Source organism: Giraffa tippelskirchi, chromosome 11 (genome assembly GCF_054371585.1).
Source record: "Giraffa tippelskirchi isolate mGirTip1 chromosome 11, T2T-mGirTip1v1.2.pri, whole genome shotgun sequence".
NCBI lineage: Eukaryota > Metazoa > Chordata > Mammalia > Artiodactyla > Giraffidae > Giraffa > Giraffa tippelskirchi.
This window is the reverse complement of record NC_137285.1, coordinates 7,751,358-7,765,028: the sequence shown is the minus strand read 5'-3', so window position 1 is coordinate 7,765,028 and position 13,671 is coordinate 7,751,358. Positions and strand designations below refer to the sequence as shown.

Below are 13,671 nucleotides of genomic sequence, written 5' to 3'. Positions count from 1 at the left end.
GCCAACTCCCCCCAGACAACCAGTGGGCAAATCTTTTATAGGCTGAGGGAGGGGGCTACATGCAGAAACAGCACAGTCAGCTCTGACATCCATCTTGAGCTGATCATTGGTAGTCTGGTCAGCATCATCTTGATTGTTTTAAGTACAGTTAATCTTCAGTAACATGGTTGCTTTACTTCCATTTCTTGAGGCCAGTTCTCAGAATTGTGGCAGCTTAGGTCGTGGCTACAGTCTGGTCATCATGTGGTTAACTTCTTCTACGTGGTGGGGGTTTCAGGATCTATAAGACAGCTCACAGGATGTGCCTCAGAATATTATCTATAGCCCATGGGAAGGAACTAAAGGTCCTTGACTATATTTAGTGAGCAAACTATTATTATTATTTGATCGTCTTTAACAGTTTTCCTTTGTTTCTGTGTGTTCTCATTTCTGATTAACCTCATATTCTTTGGCTGAAGTTTTTCCACAGACAAAAGGCAGGCAGAGGACGTGGGGCGCGAGGACCATAGCGTCCTGCTCCATTTCGGTAGGTACGTAGCACCTTCTTGTGACAGAGACAGGCAGGGCCGCTGTAGCTTCAGATCACAATTTTACTAGAAGCAAAACCAATGAAGTCTTCTTCAATAATGTTTCACAAAGTCTTCCACTCTGTGAACATGGTCTTATCTTTCCATTTATTCCTGTCTTCCGTATTTTGGTCCAGCCGTGTTTTGTAGTTTGCAGGAGATGGGAAATCTCTGCAGACGGCAGTATGGGGACAGAGGTACCATTGCTGGACATCTGTAGGTGTCTGTGGACAGGAGGAGGATGTGAAACTAAATGGAAGACTATTTTCCAGGTGGCACTAGGGGTAAAGAATCCACATGCCGTTGCAGGAGATGCAAGATACGCGGGTTCGATCCCTGGGTCAGGAAGATCCCCGGAGTATGAAGTGGCAATCCACTTTAGTATTCTTGCCTGGTGAATCCCATGGACAGAGAGGCCTGGTGGGCTACAGCCCATGGGGCCACAAAGAGTCAGACATGACTGAGCGACTGAGCACACATTTTCCATATTATGTGGGAGGTGAGGCCTTAAGCAAAATAAACAGGAATGATGAATCTACAGATATCATGGAAGAAACTGGCCTGATTAACTTGACTGATTAAATTGTGCTTAATTTGTGAAACAACAGTTTTCAAATTACAAATGACTTGAATATAATCTATTTTTCCCCACCTAAAAATAGTATCGTAAGTATCTTTTCTTTGTATAATTTTTTGTTAAGACCAAATTTTGGTCCTATTTGATAATGATTTATCACGTGATTAACAGACACAGAGAAGAAACTTGTGGTTGCCAAGGAGTTGGAGCATTTGGGAGGAATGGATTGGGAGCTTGGGATTATCAGATGCAAACAATTATACATAGGATGGATAAACAAAGTCCTACTGTATAGACCTTGTATATTCAATATCCTGTGATTGAACAATAATGAAAAAGTATATGAAAATGTATATATGTATAACAATCACTTTGCTGTACAGTAAAAATTAACACGTAAATCGACTATACTTCAATAAAATTTAAATTTTTTAAATATCAAAAAAATAACATGATTAGAAGACTCCTACAGATCCAATGTTTTAGCAATGGAATTAAAGTCCTGGGACATGGCTGTAAGAGGTCAGATTAATTCTAAGTGGTTGGATTAAATTGTATTTCATCTATAATCACTGCTTGCTTTTTGCAGGATTCTTTGGTCATTGTAAAGACAGAGGCCAGCCCTCCTGTATTATCTAAGAAAAATTGAAAAAGACACATCTCTAAAAATTGTGCCCCATGTTCTGTGAGGCAGGGGTTCAATTTCCTGTGGAAAAACTGAAGAGAGTGGAAATAGTTTATCTCGACATAAGGGCAAGTTTATGTAGGAAGCAACCATCGAGCTGGGCTTTGAGTTTTCGTGGAGTTTTGTCAGCCAAACTGGCTCATCTCTGGGCTGAAGGGAGGGTATGTGGATACCGTTGGAAGAGTGAAAACACAAGCTTTTTAGGCTGTTTATTAATCCTATAAATGTAACCAGGGTAATGGGCAAATGCACAGTATATCCACTAGGTGGCGCGAGGCCAGTATTCCGTGGCCCGTGTAAAGAAGGACGTGTTTGCCCGCAGCGCTCTCAACAGCTGTACTGAGCATCATGCGTGGCGGGGGATGGCTGGGTTCTGGGGCCAGGGTGAAGACAGTCATGGTTTAGGGGAAAGTAACCGAGGGCAAGGAGCTGAGGTCTTAGAGCGATGACCGGTTAGGCCCGGCAGTTTTCCTGTTTCTGCAATGAAACCACGTATGGTCCTAACAAAGCAAGACGCTGGGAGAGCACAGTCCCCAGTGGAGACGGGCGGAAAGGCAGCCGTGTGAGCAAAGAGACGCCGACTCCAGTGGGGAAGCGCAGGGTAGAACCTTCAGAGAATCGGCCCAGGATAGGTGGGAACTGTGGGTGAATGCCCACCACTCTGCAGTACATCATGAGAAAAACTGGGCTGGATGAAGCACAAGCTAGAATCGAGATTGCCGGGAGAAATATCAATAACCTCAGATATGCAGATGACACCACCCTTATGGCAGAAAGTGAAGAAGGACTAAAGAGCCTCTTGATGAAAGTGAAACAGGAGAATGAAAAAGCTGGCTTAAAGCTCAACATTCATAAAACCAAGATCATGGCATCTGGTCCCATCACTTCATGGCAAATAGATGGAGAAACAGTGGAAACAGTGGCAGACTATTTTTTTTTGGGGTCTAAAATCACTGTAGATGTTGACTGAAGCCATGAAATTAAAAGATGCTTACTCCTTGAAAGAAAAGTTATGACCAACCTAAACAGCATATTAAAAAGCAGAGACATTACTTTGCCAACAAAGGTCCGTCTAGTCAAGGCTATGGTTTTTCCAGTAGTCATGTATGGGTGTGAGAGTGGGCTATAAAGAAAGCTGAGCGCCGAAGAATTGATGCTTTTGAACTGCGGTGCTGGAGAAGATTCTTGAGAGTCCCTTGGACTGCAAGGAGATCCAACCAGTCCATCCAAAAGGAAATCAGTCCTGAATATGCATTGGAAGGACTGATGCTAAAGCTGAAACTCTAATACTTTGGCCACCTGATGCAAAGAATTGACTCATTTGAAAAGACCCTGATGCTGGGAAAGATTGAAGGCGGGAGGAGAAGGGGACGACAGAGGATCAGGTGGTTGTATGGCATCACCAACTCAATGGACATGATTTTGAGTAAACTCTGGGAGTTGGGGATGGACAGGGAAGCCTGGCATGCAGTCCATGGGGTTGCAAAGAGTCAGACATGACTGAGCAACTGAACTGCAGCACCCAGTGGAGGGTTGATGGGAGGCTGAGGGTGAGGCAGCGCTGCCAGGCCCCATCTGAAGGGCACCAGGAGCGACCTAGGCAATCGGTGGGCTGTGCAGCAGCTGGTCGGAGCCTCAGGCATCAGGTGTGCCAAGCTTTCAGATTTTGCTTACTACTTTAATTTTGTGAATGATGGAAACATTGATGGCAACATTGCTTAAAATTCACTTTGTTTTACCAATAGCCCAAATTGACCTTGTCTAGTCTTTTAAAATTATATACAAATTATTACCATCATTATTATTTGGCTGTGCCACACGGCTTGTGGGGTCTTAGTTCCCTGGCCAGGGACTGAACCCAGGCCCTCAGTAGTGAAAGCATGGAGTCCTAACTGCTGGACAGCCAGAGTGTTCCTCACATACATGTTACTTTTAAGAAAGTCTCCAAATTGTGTTACATTTTTTAAACAATATTATTGTCAAAAATTATATTTTCGGGAGCTTCTTTTTTTGAGTGTTTCCAAGCTCGCCACGTATTGCTTTCAGCCAGTGTTTATTGATGTCACTTTGACGTTGAGGAAGAGGCTTATCTTGTTGACAAAATGAAATTTAAGGAATCTCTGGTGGTGCAATGGTTAAGAACCCACCTCTTAATGCAGGAGACATGGGTTCAATCCCTAGTCCGGGGAGGTTCCACATGCTTTGGGGCAACTAGGCCTGTGCACCGCAACTACCGAGTCTGTACTCTAAAGCCTGCGAGCTGGAACCACGGAGCCCAGGGCACAACTACAAAGCCTGTGCGCTCTAGAGCCCATGCTCTGCGACATCAGAAGCCACTGCAATGAGAATCCCGTGCACCACAACTAGAGCAGCCCCAGCTCAGCGACAAAGGCCCAGGGCGCCAAAGTAAAATTTTTAAAAAAATGTAGATATTCCACTTCATTGTTGCATGTACATGTATAGTGTTAGTTGCTCAGTCATGTCCAGCTCTTTGTGCCCATGGACTGTAGCCTACCAGGCTCCTCTGTCCATGGAATTCTTCAGGCAGGAATACTAGAGTAGCTATTTCCTCCTCCAGGGGATCTTCCCAACCCAGTAATCGAACCCTCAACCCTTACATCTCTTGCATTGGCAGACGGGTTCTTTACCAGCTAAGCCACCAGGGAAGGCAGTGCATATATAATCAGTACATTATAAATATATATATGTGTATAAGTACAATATAAATATAACATTAGACATATATGTCTGTTTGTATATGAGTATTTCATGCTTAATCTTTAGCCAGTGCAATAGTGGGCTAAAAAAAGACTTTCATTTCAACTTCACTTTGATGATTTTTTAAAGATTTAAAAAGTTCATTATCATATAAACCATACCAATGTTTTCCTAGGTCAGTCTCCTAAGGCAATAGAAATAAAAGCAAAAACAAACAAATGTGGCCTAATCAAACTTACAAGTTTTTATACAGCAAAGGAAACCATAAACAAAATGAAAAGACAATCTATGGACTGGAAGAAAATATATGAAAATGATGCAATGACCAGGGTTTAATTTCCAAAATATACAAACAGCTCATGCAACTCAATAACAAGAAAACAAACAACACAATATAAAAATGGGCAGAAGATCTAAGTGTTGCTGTTGTTCAGTCACTACATTGTGTCCAACCAAAAATGACATATATATGGCCAACAGGCCTGTTTAAAGATACTCAACATCAGTAATTTTCAGAGAAATGCAAACCAAAACTACAGTGAGGTATCACCATGCAGTGGTCAGAACGGCCATCACTAAAGAGTTTACAAATAAATGCTGCAGAGGGTGTGGAGAAAAGGAAACACTCATATTGTTTGTGGGGATGCAAATTGGTGCAACCACTATGGAAAACAATTTGGAGATGCCTCAGAAAAAACTAAAATAGAGCTGCCATATGATCCTGCAATCCCACTCCTGGGTGTGTGTTTGGACAAAACTATAATTCAAAAAGGTGCATGTACCCCAATGTTCATTGCTGCACTGTTCACAATAGCCAAGACGTGGAAATAATGTCAATATCCATCACCAGATGAATGGATAAAGAAGATATAGTACATATATACAATGGAATACTACTCAGCCATTAAAAAGAATGATGTCATTTGCAGCAACACAGATGGACCTAGAGATTGTCATACTAAGTGAAGTCAGAGGAAGATGAAGACCCTATCACTGTTATGTGGAATCTAAAATATGACACAGGACTTCTCTGGTGGTTCAGTGGTTAAGAATCTGCCTGCCAATGTAGGGGATATGCGTTCCATCCCTGCTTCAGGAAGATTCCATATGCCATGGGGCAACTAAGGCCATGGGCCGACCACAACTACTGAAGCCCACACACCCTGGAGCCTGTGCTCTGCAACGTGAGAAGTCATGGCAACAAGAAGCCCAGGCACACCAACTCGAAAGTAGCCCCCACTCGCTGGAACTAGAGAAAGCCCAAGAAAAGCCATAAATAAAATTAAATAACTTCATTAAAATGACACAAATGAGTACAAGTGAAATGTGAGATGCAGAAAAGACAACGAAAAGGATTGTGGACAGTTGAATTAGAAGACAGGGTAAAGTGCATATACAGATAGTCTACCACGTCTCCTATCTGGCAGAGACTTGAGTGATACTCACCAGGCATCCTCAAAGATTCTGCCTTTGAAGTTTTCCAAAGGAATTCATCAGCCTAAAGGAATTCATCATCTCTCCTCAGAGATCAAGCCCCAAGCCTTTGGTGTGGGAGCACTGAGTCCAAGACCCTAGACTACCAGAGAACTAACCCTAGGGGTATCAAATAGTGAGAACTCACACAAAGGAAACCACTGCAATACAAGACCCAGCATCACCTAACCACCAATAGCATCCTGTGCAGGACGCCTCATCTAAACAACAAACAAAACAAAAATAAAAACCCAATCATCAGCAGAGAGGATCACCACCTCACTCAGCCTTGCCCATCAGAGGAAAAACAAACAAGCAAACAAACTAAAGCTCAGCACAAATCTCACCTTATAAGAAGCTCACACAAACCACTGGACTGACCTTAGGGGCAGAAACCAAAAGGAAGAAAGAATTCAACCTTGAAGCCTGGGAAGAGGAGACCTCAAACACAATAAGTCAAAAAGAAAGAAAGAAAGAAAGAAAAGACAGAGAAATACCACACAAATGAAGGAACAAACTAGAAACACAGAAGTCCAAATAAATGAAGAGGAAATAGGCAAACTACCTGAAAAAGAATTCAGAATAATGATAGTAAAGATGATCAAAAACCTTGAAAGCAAAATGGAGAAATGCAAGAGTCAATTAACAAAGACCTAGTAGAATTAAAGAATAAACATGCAGAGACAAACAACACAATTACTGAAATTAAAAATACTCTAGAAGGATTCAGTAGCAGAATATCTGAAGCAGAAGAACGAATCAGTGAGCTGGAAGATAAAATGGTGGAAATAACTTCTGAAGAGCAAAGTAAAAAGAATGAAAAGAACTGAGGATAGTCTCAGAAACCTCTGGGACAACATCAAACGCACCAACACTTGAATAATAGGGGTCCCAGAAGAAGAAGAGAAAAAGAAAGGGTATAAGAAAATTTTTGAAGAGATTATAGTTGAAAATTTCCCCAACATGGAAAAGGAAATAGTCAATCAAGTCCAAGAGGCACCAAGGGTCCCATACAGGATAAACCCAAGGAGAAATACACCAAGACACATACTAATCAAACTAACAAAGACTAAACACAAAGAAAGAATATTAAAAGCAACAAGGGAGAAGCAACAAGTAACACACAAGGAAAACCCCATATGCCTAACAGCTGATCTTTCAGCAGAAACTCTGCAGGCCAGAAGGGAATGGCAGGATATATTTAAAGTACTGAAAGGGAAACATCTACAACCAAGATTACTATACCCGGCAAGGATCTCATTCAAAATTGATGGAGAAATCAAAAGCTTTTCAGACAAGCAAAAGTTAAAGAGAATTCAGTACCACCAAACCAGCTTTATAACAAGTGTTAAATGGACTTACATAGTCAAGAAATACAACAGAAGAAAAAAGATTTACAAAAGCAACCCCAAACAGGAACTTATACATAAATAATTACTTTAAATGAAGGATTAAATGCTCCAACTAAAAGACACAGACTGGCTGAATGGATACAAAAACATGACCCATATATACGCTGTCTACAAGAAACCCACTTTAGACCTCAAGACACATATAGACTGAAAGTGAGAGGATGGAAAAACATATTCCATGCAAATGGGAAGCAAAAGAAAGCTGGAGTAGCAATCCTCATATCAGACAAAATAGACCTTAAAATAAAGAAGATTACAAGAGATAAGGAAGGACACTACATAATGATCAAGGGATCAATCCAAGAGGAAGACATAGCAATTGTAAATATCTGTGCACTCAACATAGGACCACCTCAATACATGAGACAAGCACTAACAGACATAAAAGGAGAAATTGACAGTAACACAATAATAGTAGACTTTAACACGCCTCTCGCACCGATGGACTGGTCATCAAAACAGAAAATTAATAAGGAAACACAAGTCTTAAATGATACATTAGATGAGACGGATCTCATTGATATCTTCAGGACGTTCCATCCAAATGCAGAAGAATACACCTTCTTCTCAAGTTCACATGAAACATTCTCCAGGATAGACCACATCTTGGGTCACAAATCAAACCTCAGTAAATTCAAGAAAATTGGAATCATATCAAGCATCTTCTCCGACCACAATGCTATGAGACTAGATATCAATTACAAGAAAAAAAAAAACTGTAAGAAACACAAACACATGGAGATTAAACAACACGTTTCTAAATAACCAAAAGGTTACTGAAGAAATCAAAAGGGAAATCAAGAAATTTCTAGAAACAAATGACAATGAAAACACAACAACTCAAAACCTATGGGATGCAGCAAAAACAGCCCTAAGAGGGCAGTTTATAGCAGTACAAGCCTATCTCAAGAAACAAGAAAATCATCGAATAGACAGCCTAACTTTACACCTAAAACTGGAAAAAGAAGAAGAAGAACAACAACAACAAAAAAACCCAAAATTAGTAGAAGGAAAGAAATCATAAAGATCTGAGCAGGAATAAATGAAAAAGAAACGAAAGGAACAATAGTAAAGACTAATAAAACTAAAAGCTGGTTCTTTGAGAAGATTAAACAAAATTGACATATGTTTAGCCAGACTCATCAAGAAAAAAAGAAGAATCAAATCAACAGAATTAGAAATGAAAAAGGAGAGGTTACAACAGATGATGCAGAAATGCAAAGGATTATAAGAGACTATTATGAACAGCTATATGGCAATAAAATGGATAACCTGGAAGAAATGAACAGACTCTTAGAAAAGTTCAATCTTCCAAGACTGAATCAGGAAGAAAAAGAAATTATGAACAACCCAATTACAAGCACTGAAATTGAAGCTGTGATCAAAAATCTCCCAAAAAACAAAAGCCCAGAACCAGATGGGGTCACAGGAGAATTCTATCAAACATTTAGAGAAGAGCTAATGCCTATCCTTCTAAAACTCTTTCAAAAAATTGCAGAGGAAGGAACACTTTCAAAGTCATTCTACAAGGCCACCATCACCCTGATACCAAAACCAGACAAAGAAAACACAAAAAAAGAAAACTACAGGCCAATATCAGTGATGAACATAGATGCAAAAATCCTCAACAAAATTTTAGCAAACAGAATTCAGCAACACATCAAAAAGCTCATACACCATGATCAAGTTGGGTTTATTCCAGGAATGCAAGGATTCTTCAGTATATGCAAATCAATCAATGTGATACACCGTATTAACAAATTGAAAGATAAGAATCATATGATAATCTCAATACATGCAGAAAAAGCCTTTGACAAAATTCAGCATCTATTTATGATTAAAACTCTTCAAAAAATGGGCATAGAAGGAACCTACCTCAACATAGCAAAGGCCATATATGATAGGCCTACAGCAAACAGTATTCTCAATGGTGAGAAACTGAAAGCATTCCCCCTAAGACCAGAGCAAGACAAAGGTGTCCACTTTCACCACTATTATTCAACCTAGTTCTGGAAGTCCTAGCTACAGCAATCAGAGAAGAAAAACAAAAGGAATTCAGATCAGAAAAGAAGTAAAGCTCTCACTGTTTGTAACTGACATGATACTGTACATAGGAAACCCTAAATATAGTATCAGGAAATTACTAGAGCTAATCACTGAATTTAGCAAAGTTGCAAGACACAAAATCAATATGCAGAAATTACTTGCATTTCTATATACTAACAATGAAAAATCAGAAAGAGAAATTAAGGAATCAGTCCCATTCACCATTGCAACAAAAAGAATTAAATGTCTAGGAATAAACTTACCTAAGGAGACAAAAGAACTGTACACAGAAAATTACAAGACACTGATGAAAGAAATCAAAGACAACACAAACAGATGGAGAGATATTCCATGCTCCTGGGTAGGAAGAATCAATATTGTGAAAATGACTATACTACGAAATGCAATCTACAGATTCAATGTGATCCCTATCAAATTACCAATGGCATTTTTCACAGAACTAGAACAAAAAATTTCACAGTTCATATAGAAACACAAAGACCCCAAATAGCCAAAGCAGTCTTGAGAAGGAAGAATGGAGCTGAAGGAATCAACCTTCCTGACTTCAGATCATACTACAAAGCTACAGTCATCAAGACAGTATGGTACTGGCACAAAAACAGAAATATAGACCAATGGAACAAGATAGAAAGCCCAGAAATAAACCCATGCACCTATGGGTACCTTATTTTTGACAGAGGAGGCAAGAACATACAATGGGGCAAAGATAGCCTCTTCAATCAATGGTGCTGGGAAAACTGGACAGTTACATGTAAAAGAATGAAATTAGAACACTTCCTAACACCGTACACAAAGATAAACTCAAAATGGATTAAAGACCTAAATGTAAGACCAGAAACTATAAAACTCTTAGAGGGAAACATAGGCAGAACACTCAATGACATAAAGCAAGATCCTCTATGACCCACCTCCTAGAGTAATGGAAATAAAAACAAAAGTAAACAAGCGGGACCTGATGAAAGGTTTTGCTCAGCAAAGGAAACTGTAAGCAAGGTGAAAAGACAACCCTTGGAATGGGAGAAAATAATAGCAAATGAAACAACTGAAAAAGGATTAATTTCCAAAATTAATTTCCAGCTTATACAACTCAATACCAGGAAAACAAACAACCCAGTCAAAAAGTGGGGAAAAGACCTAAACAGACATTTCTCCAAAGAAGACATACAGATGGCTAACAAACACATGAAAAGATGCTCAACATTGCTCCTTATTAGAGAAATGCAAATCAAAACCACAATGAGATATCACCTCACACCAATCAGAATGGCCATCATCAAAAAGTCTACAAACAATAAATGCTGGAGAGGGTGTGGAGAAAGGAAAACACTCTTGCACTATTGGTGGGAATGTAAATTGATACAGCCATTATGGAAGACAGTATGGAGATTCCTTTAAAAACTAGGAATAAAACCACTATATGACCCAGCAATCCCACTCCTAGGCATATACCCTGAGGAAACCAGGGTTGAAAAAGACACATGTATCCCATTGTTCATTGTAGCACTATTTACAATAGCTAGAACATGGAAGCAACCTAGATGCCCATCGACAGATGAATGGATAAAGAAGTTGTGGTACATATACACAATGAAATATTACTCAGCCATAAAAAGGAACACATTTGAATTAGTTCTGATGAGATGGATGGACCTAGAACCTATTATAGTGAAGTGAGTCAGAAAGAGAAAGATAAATATCATATTCTAATGCACATATACAGAATCTAGAAAAATGGTTCTGAAGAATTTTTTTACAGGGCAGCAATGGAGAAACAGACAGAGAACAGATTTATGGATATGGGGCGAGGGGAGGAGAGGGTGAGATGTATAGTAACAGAGACACTTACATTGCCATATGTAAAATACATAGCCAACGGGAATTTGCTGTATGGCTCAGGAAACTGAAGGGCTCTGTATCAACCTAGAGGGGTGGGTTGGGGAGGGAAATGGGAGGGAGGTTCAAAAGGGAGGGGATATATGTATACCTATGGCTGATTCATGTTGAGGTTTGACAGAAGACAACAAAATCCTGTAAAGCAATTATCCTTCAATAAAAATTAAATTTTAAAAAATGATACAATATCTATGAAACAGAAACAAACTCACAGACATCGAGAACAAGCTTGTGGATGCTAAGGCGGAGAGGGTGGGGGAGGGATGGATTGGGAGTTTGCAATTAGCAGATATAAACTATTATATACAGATGGATAAATAACAAGGTCCTACTGTATACCACAGGGAACTATTAATAAATTCATTATCCTGGAACGGATAAGGATTCAATGGAAAAGGATTTTACAAAGAATGTATGTACAGTTAAATCCCCTACATATGACTGAGTTCCATTCTGAGAATGCATTTGTAAATCCAATTTGTTCATAAGTCCAACAAAGTTAGTCTAGATACCCAGTTAACACAATCAGCTATATAGTACTGTGCCATAATAGGTTTATGATACTTTTCACACACATAATACATAAAAGACAAACAAAAATACAGAAAACACCTTTAATCTTACCATACGGTACCTTGAAAAATACAGCAGCTGCTGCAACAGCTGGCATAGAGGAGCTGGCATTGAGTGAGCAGGTTGAGAGGGTTAACAGGTAGGAAGGCCAGAGGTCTCCGAGCAGAGCAGCCGGAGAAAATAAACCGCCAGCGGCGGTCATTTTTTTTTTTTTTCTCTTCTCTGTTGACAACACCTGGTTCCACCTAACTTAAAACCTTTCTCAAACCTTGAGCTAACCAACACATTTTTCTTATGGAAAAGTTTTTCTAAAGCCATCTTCATGAAACTATGTATCTGCTTTGGAACCTGCCTTTCTTCAGATCCGAAGGACTAAGCTTTTTTTTTCTTTTCTCAAACTTTGGGCTGATAATGGCTCAACAAACTGGTATCCATGTCAGTTGTTTTATGGCTGCGGGGTTCTGTCTCAAAAATGCATATTGTAGGAGGGGGGCGGGTGAAACTCCCTCACCCTGGAGATGTTTCCCTTATCTGATGAGCAGTTTGCTCACAGACAGGAAACACCTTGCTAAAAACTAGCAAGGTGGGGAGCGGGGGGCCCTCTTTCTGTCCCCTCCTGATGTCTATGTCAGAAGCTTTCTCTGTCTCTTTTTATACTTTAATAAAGCTTTGTTACACAAAAAGGCTCCGGGTGATCAAGACTTGTCTCTGGCCTCAGATCAAATTCCTCTCCTCTGGAAGCCACGAATCCTGGGGTCGTCCACAGCTCTGTAGCAGCCCCCTTTCACAGGCAAGAACAGTTACTAACTGGAGCTGGGAGACGAGGTGGGAGGTGGTAGAGCTGAAGGATCATCAGCAATAGGAGACAGATGGAGGGCAGGCTGAACTCTCAGTCACACCTGACATTGATGGCGCAGATTCCAACTCCTTGCTGGATTCAATTCCATCTACCCTCTCGAAAAAAGGATCCAGCGATGCCTGAGTCCTTACCACACCACCTACACCACTGCTGCTTCTACGCGTGCTTCCGGACCTCCTGGGCTTGATATAAACATGTTGTGCTACTGTACTCTGTACAGCGCTGCACAGGAAAGTACACAAAAGTACAACCACCTGTAGGAGATGCACGCGTGTGACATGTACGCCAGACACATGAACTACTTCACATGACAGGACATGTGAACACACGGTGGCATCTTTGAAAGCTCACAACTTGAAGGTTCGTATGCAAGGGACTTACAGTATTGGTATAAGTGAGTCCCTCTGCAGTACAGTAGAAACTAACACAACATTGTAAATCAGCTAGGTTACAATAAAAGCTCAAAAATATTTTAAAAAAAACCTTTAAAAAAGAAAAGGAGAGAAACTGGGGCTGGAACCCGGGGAGACTCACTGTCCAGCTGGGTTCTCATCACACCTGGGTGTCCTGCTTTTCTGATGCCTCTGCATCCTCCAAGGCCTACAAAGTATTTGGAGATCTGCTGCTAATATGTTACAGAGGGAAAGGATTCCAATATCCACCTCCAGGAAAATCCCTGAAGGACACTAGACCTGGGCTGCCCAGCATCTTAGCCACCAGCCCCATGTGGCCACTGAGCACTGGAACCAAGATGAGCTATCAGTGTAAAACGCTTCAGAACCAGATTTTGAAGATGTTGTTTTTTAAAAAAAAAAAAGCAATTTCAACTATTTTGACATATTTTAATT

At 40.3% G+C, this 13,671-nt stretch overlaps 1 long non-coding RNA gene across 5 annotated transcripts in view; it reads right to left on the bottom strand.

Moving 5' to 3' along the window:
* The window catches only part of LOC145526698 (uncharacterized), a 102,235-nt gene extending 89,805 nt beyond the window's left edge, over positions 1-12,430 (bottom strand). For 2 of the 5 annotated variants that reach the window (XR_014069088.1, XR_014069085.1), the window contains exon 1: positions 12,016-12,430. This is a non-coding gene — a long non-coding RNA (uncharacterized LOC145526698). The remainder of the gene's footprint in view (positions 1-12,015) is intronic. The other 3 variants (XR_014069086.1, XR_014069084.1, XR_014069087.1) reach the window with 2 other exon arrangements.
* Positions 12,431-13,671: the final 1,241 nt, after the last annotated feature.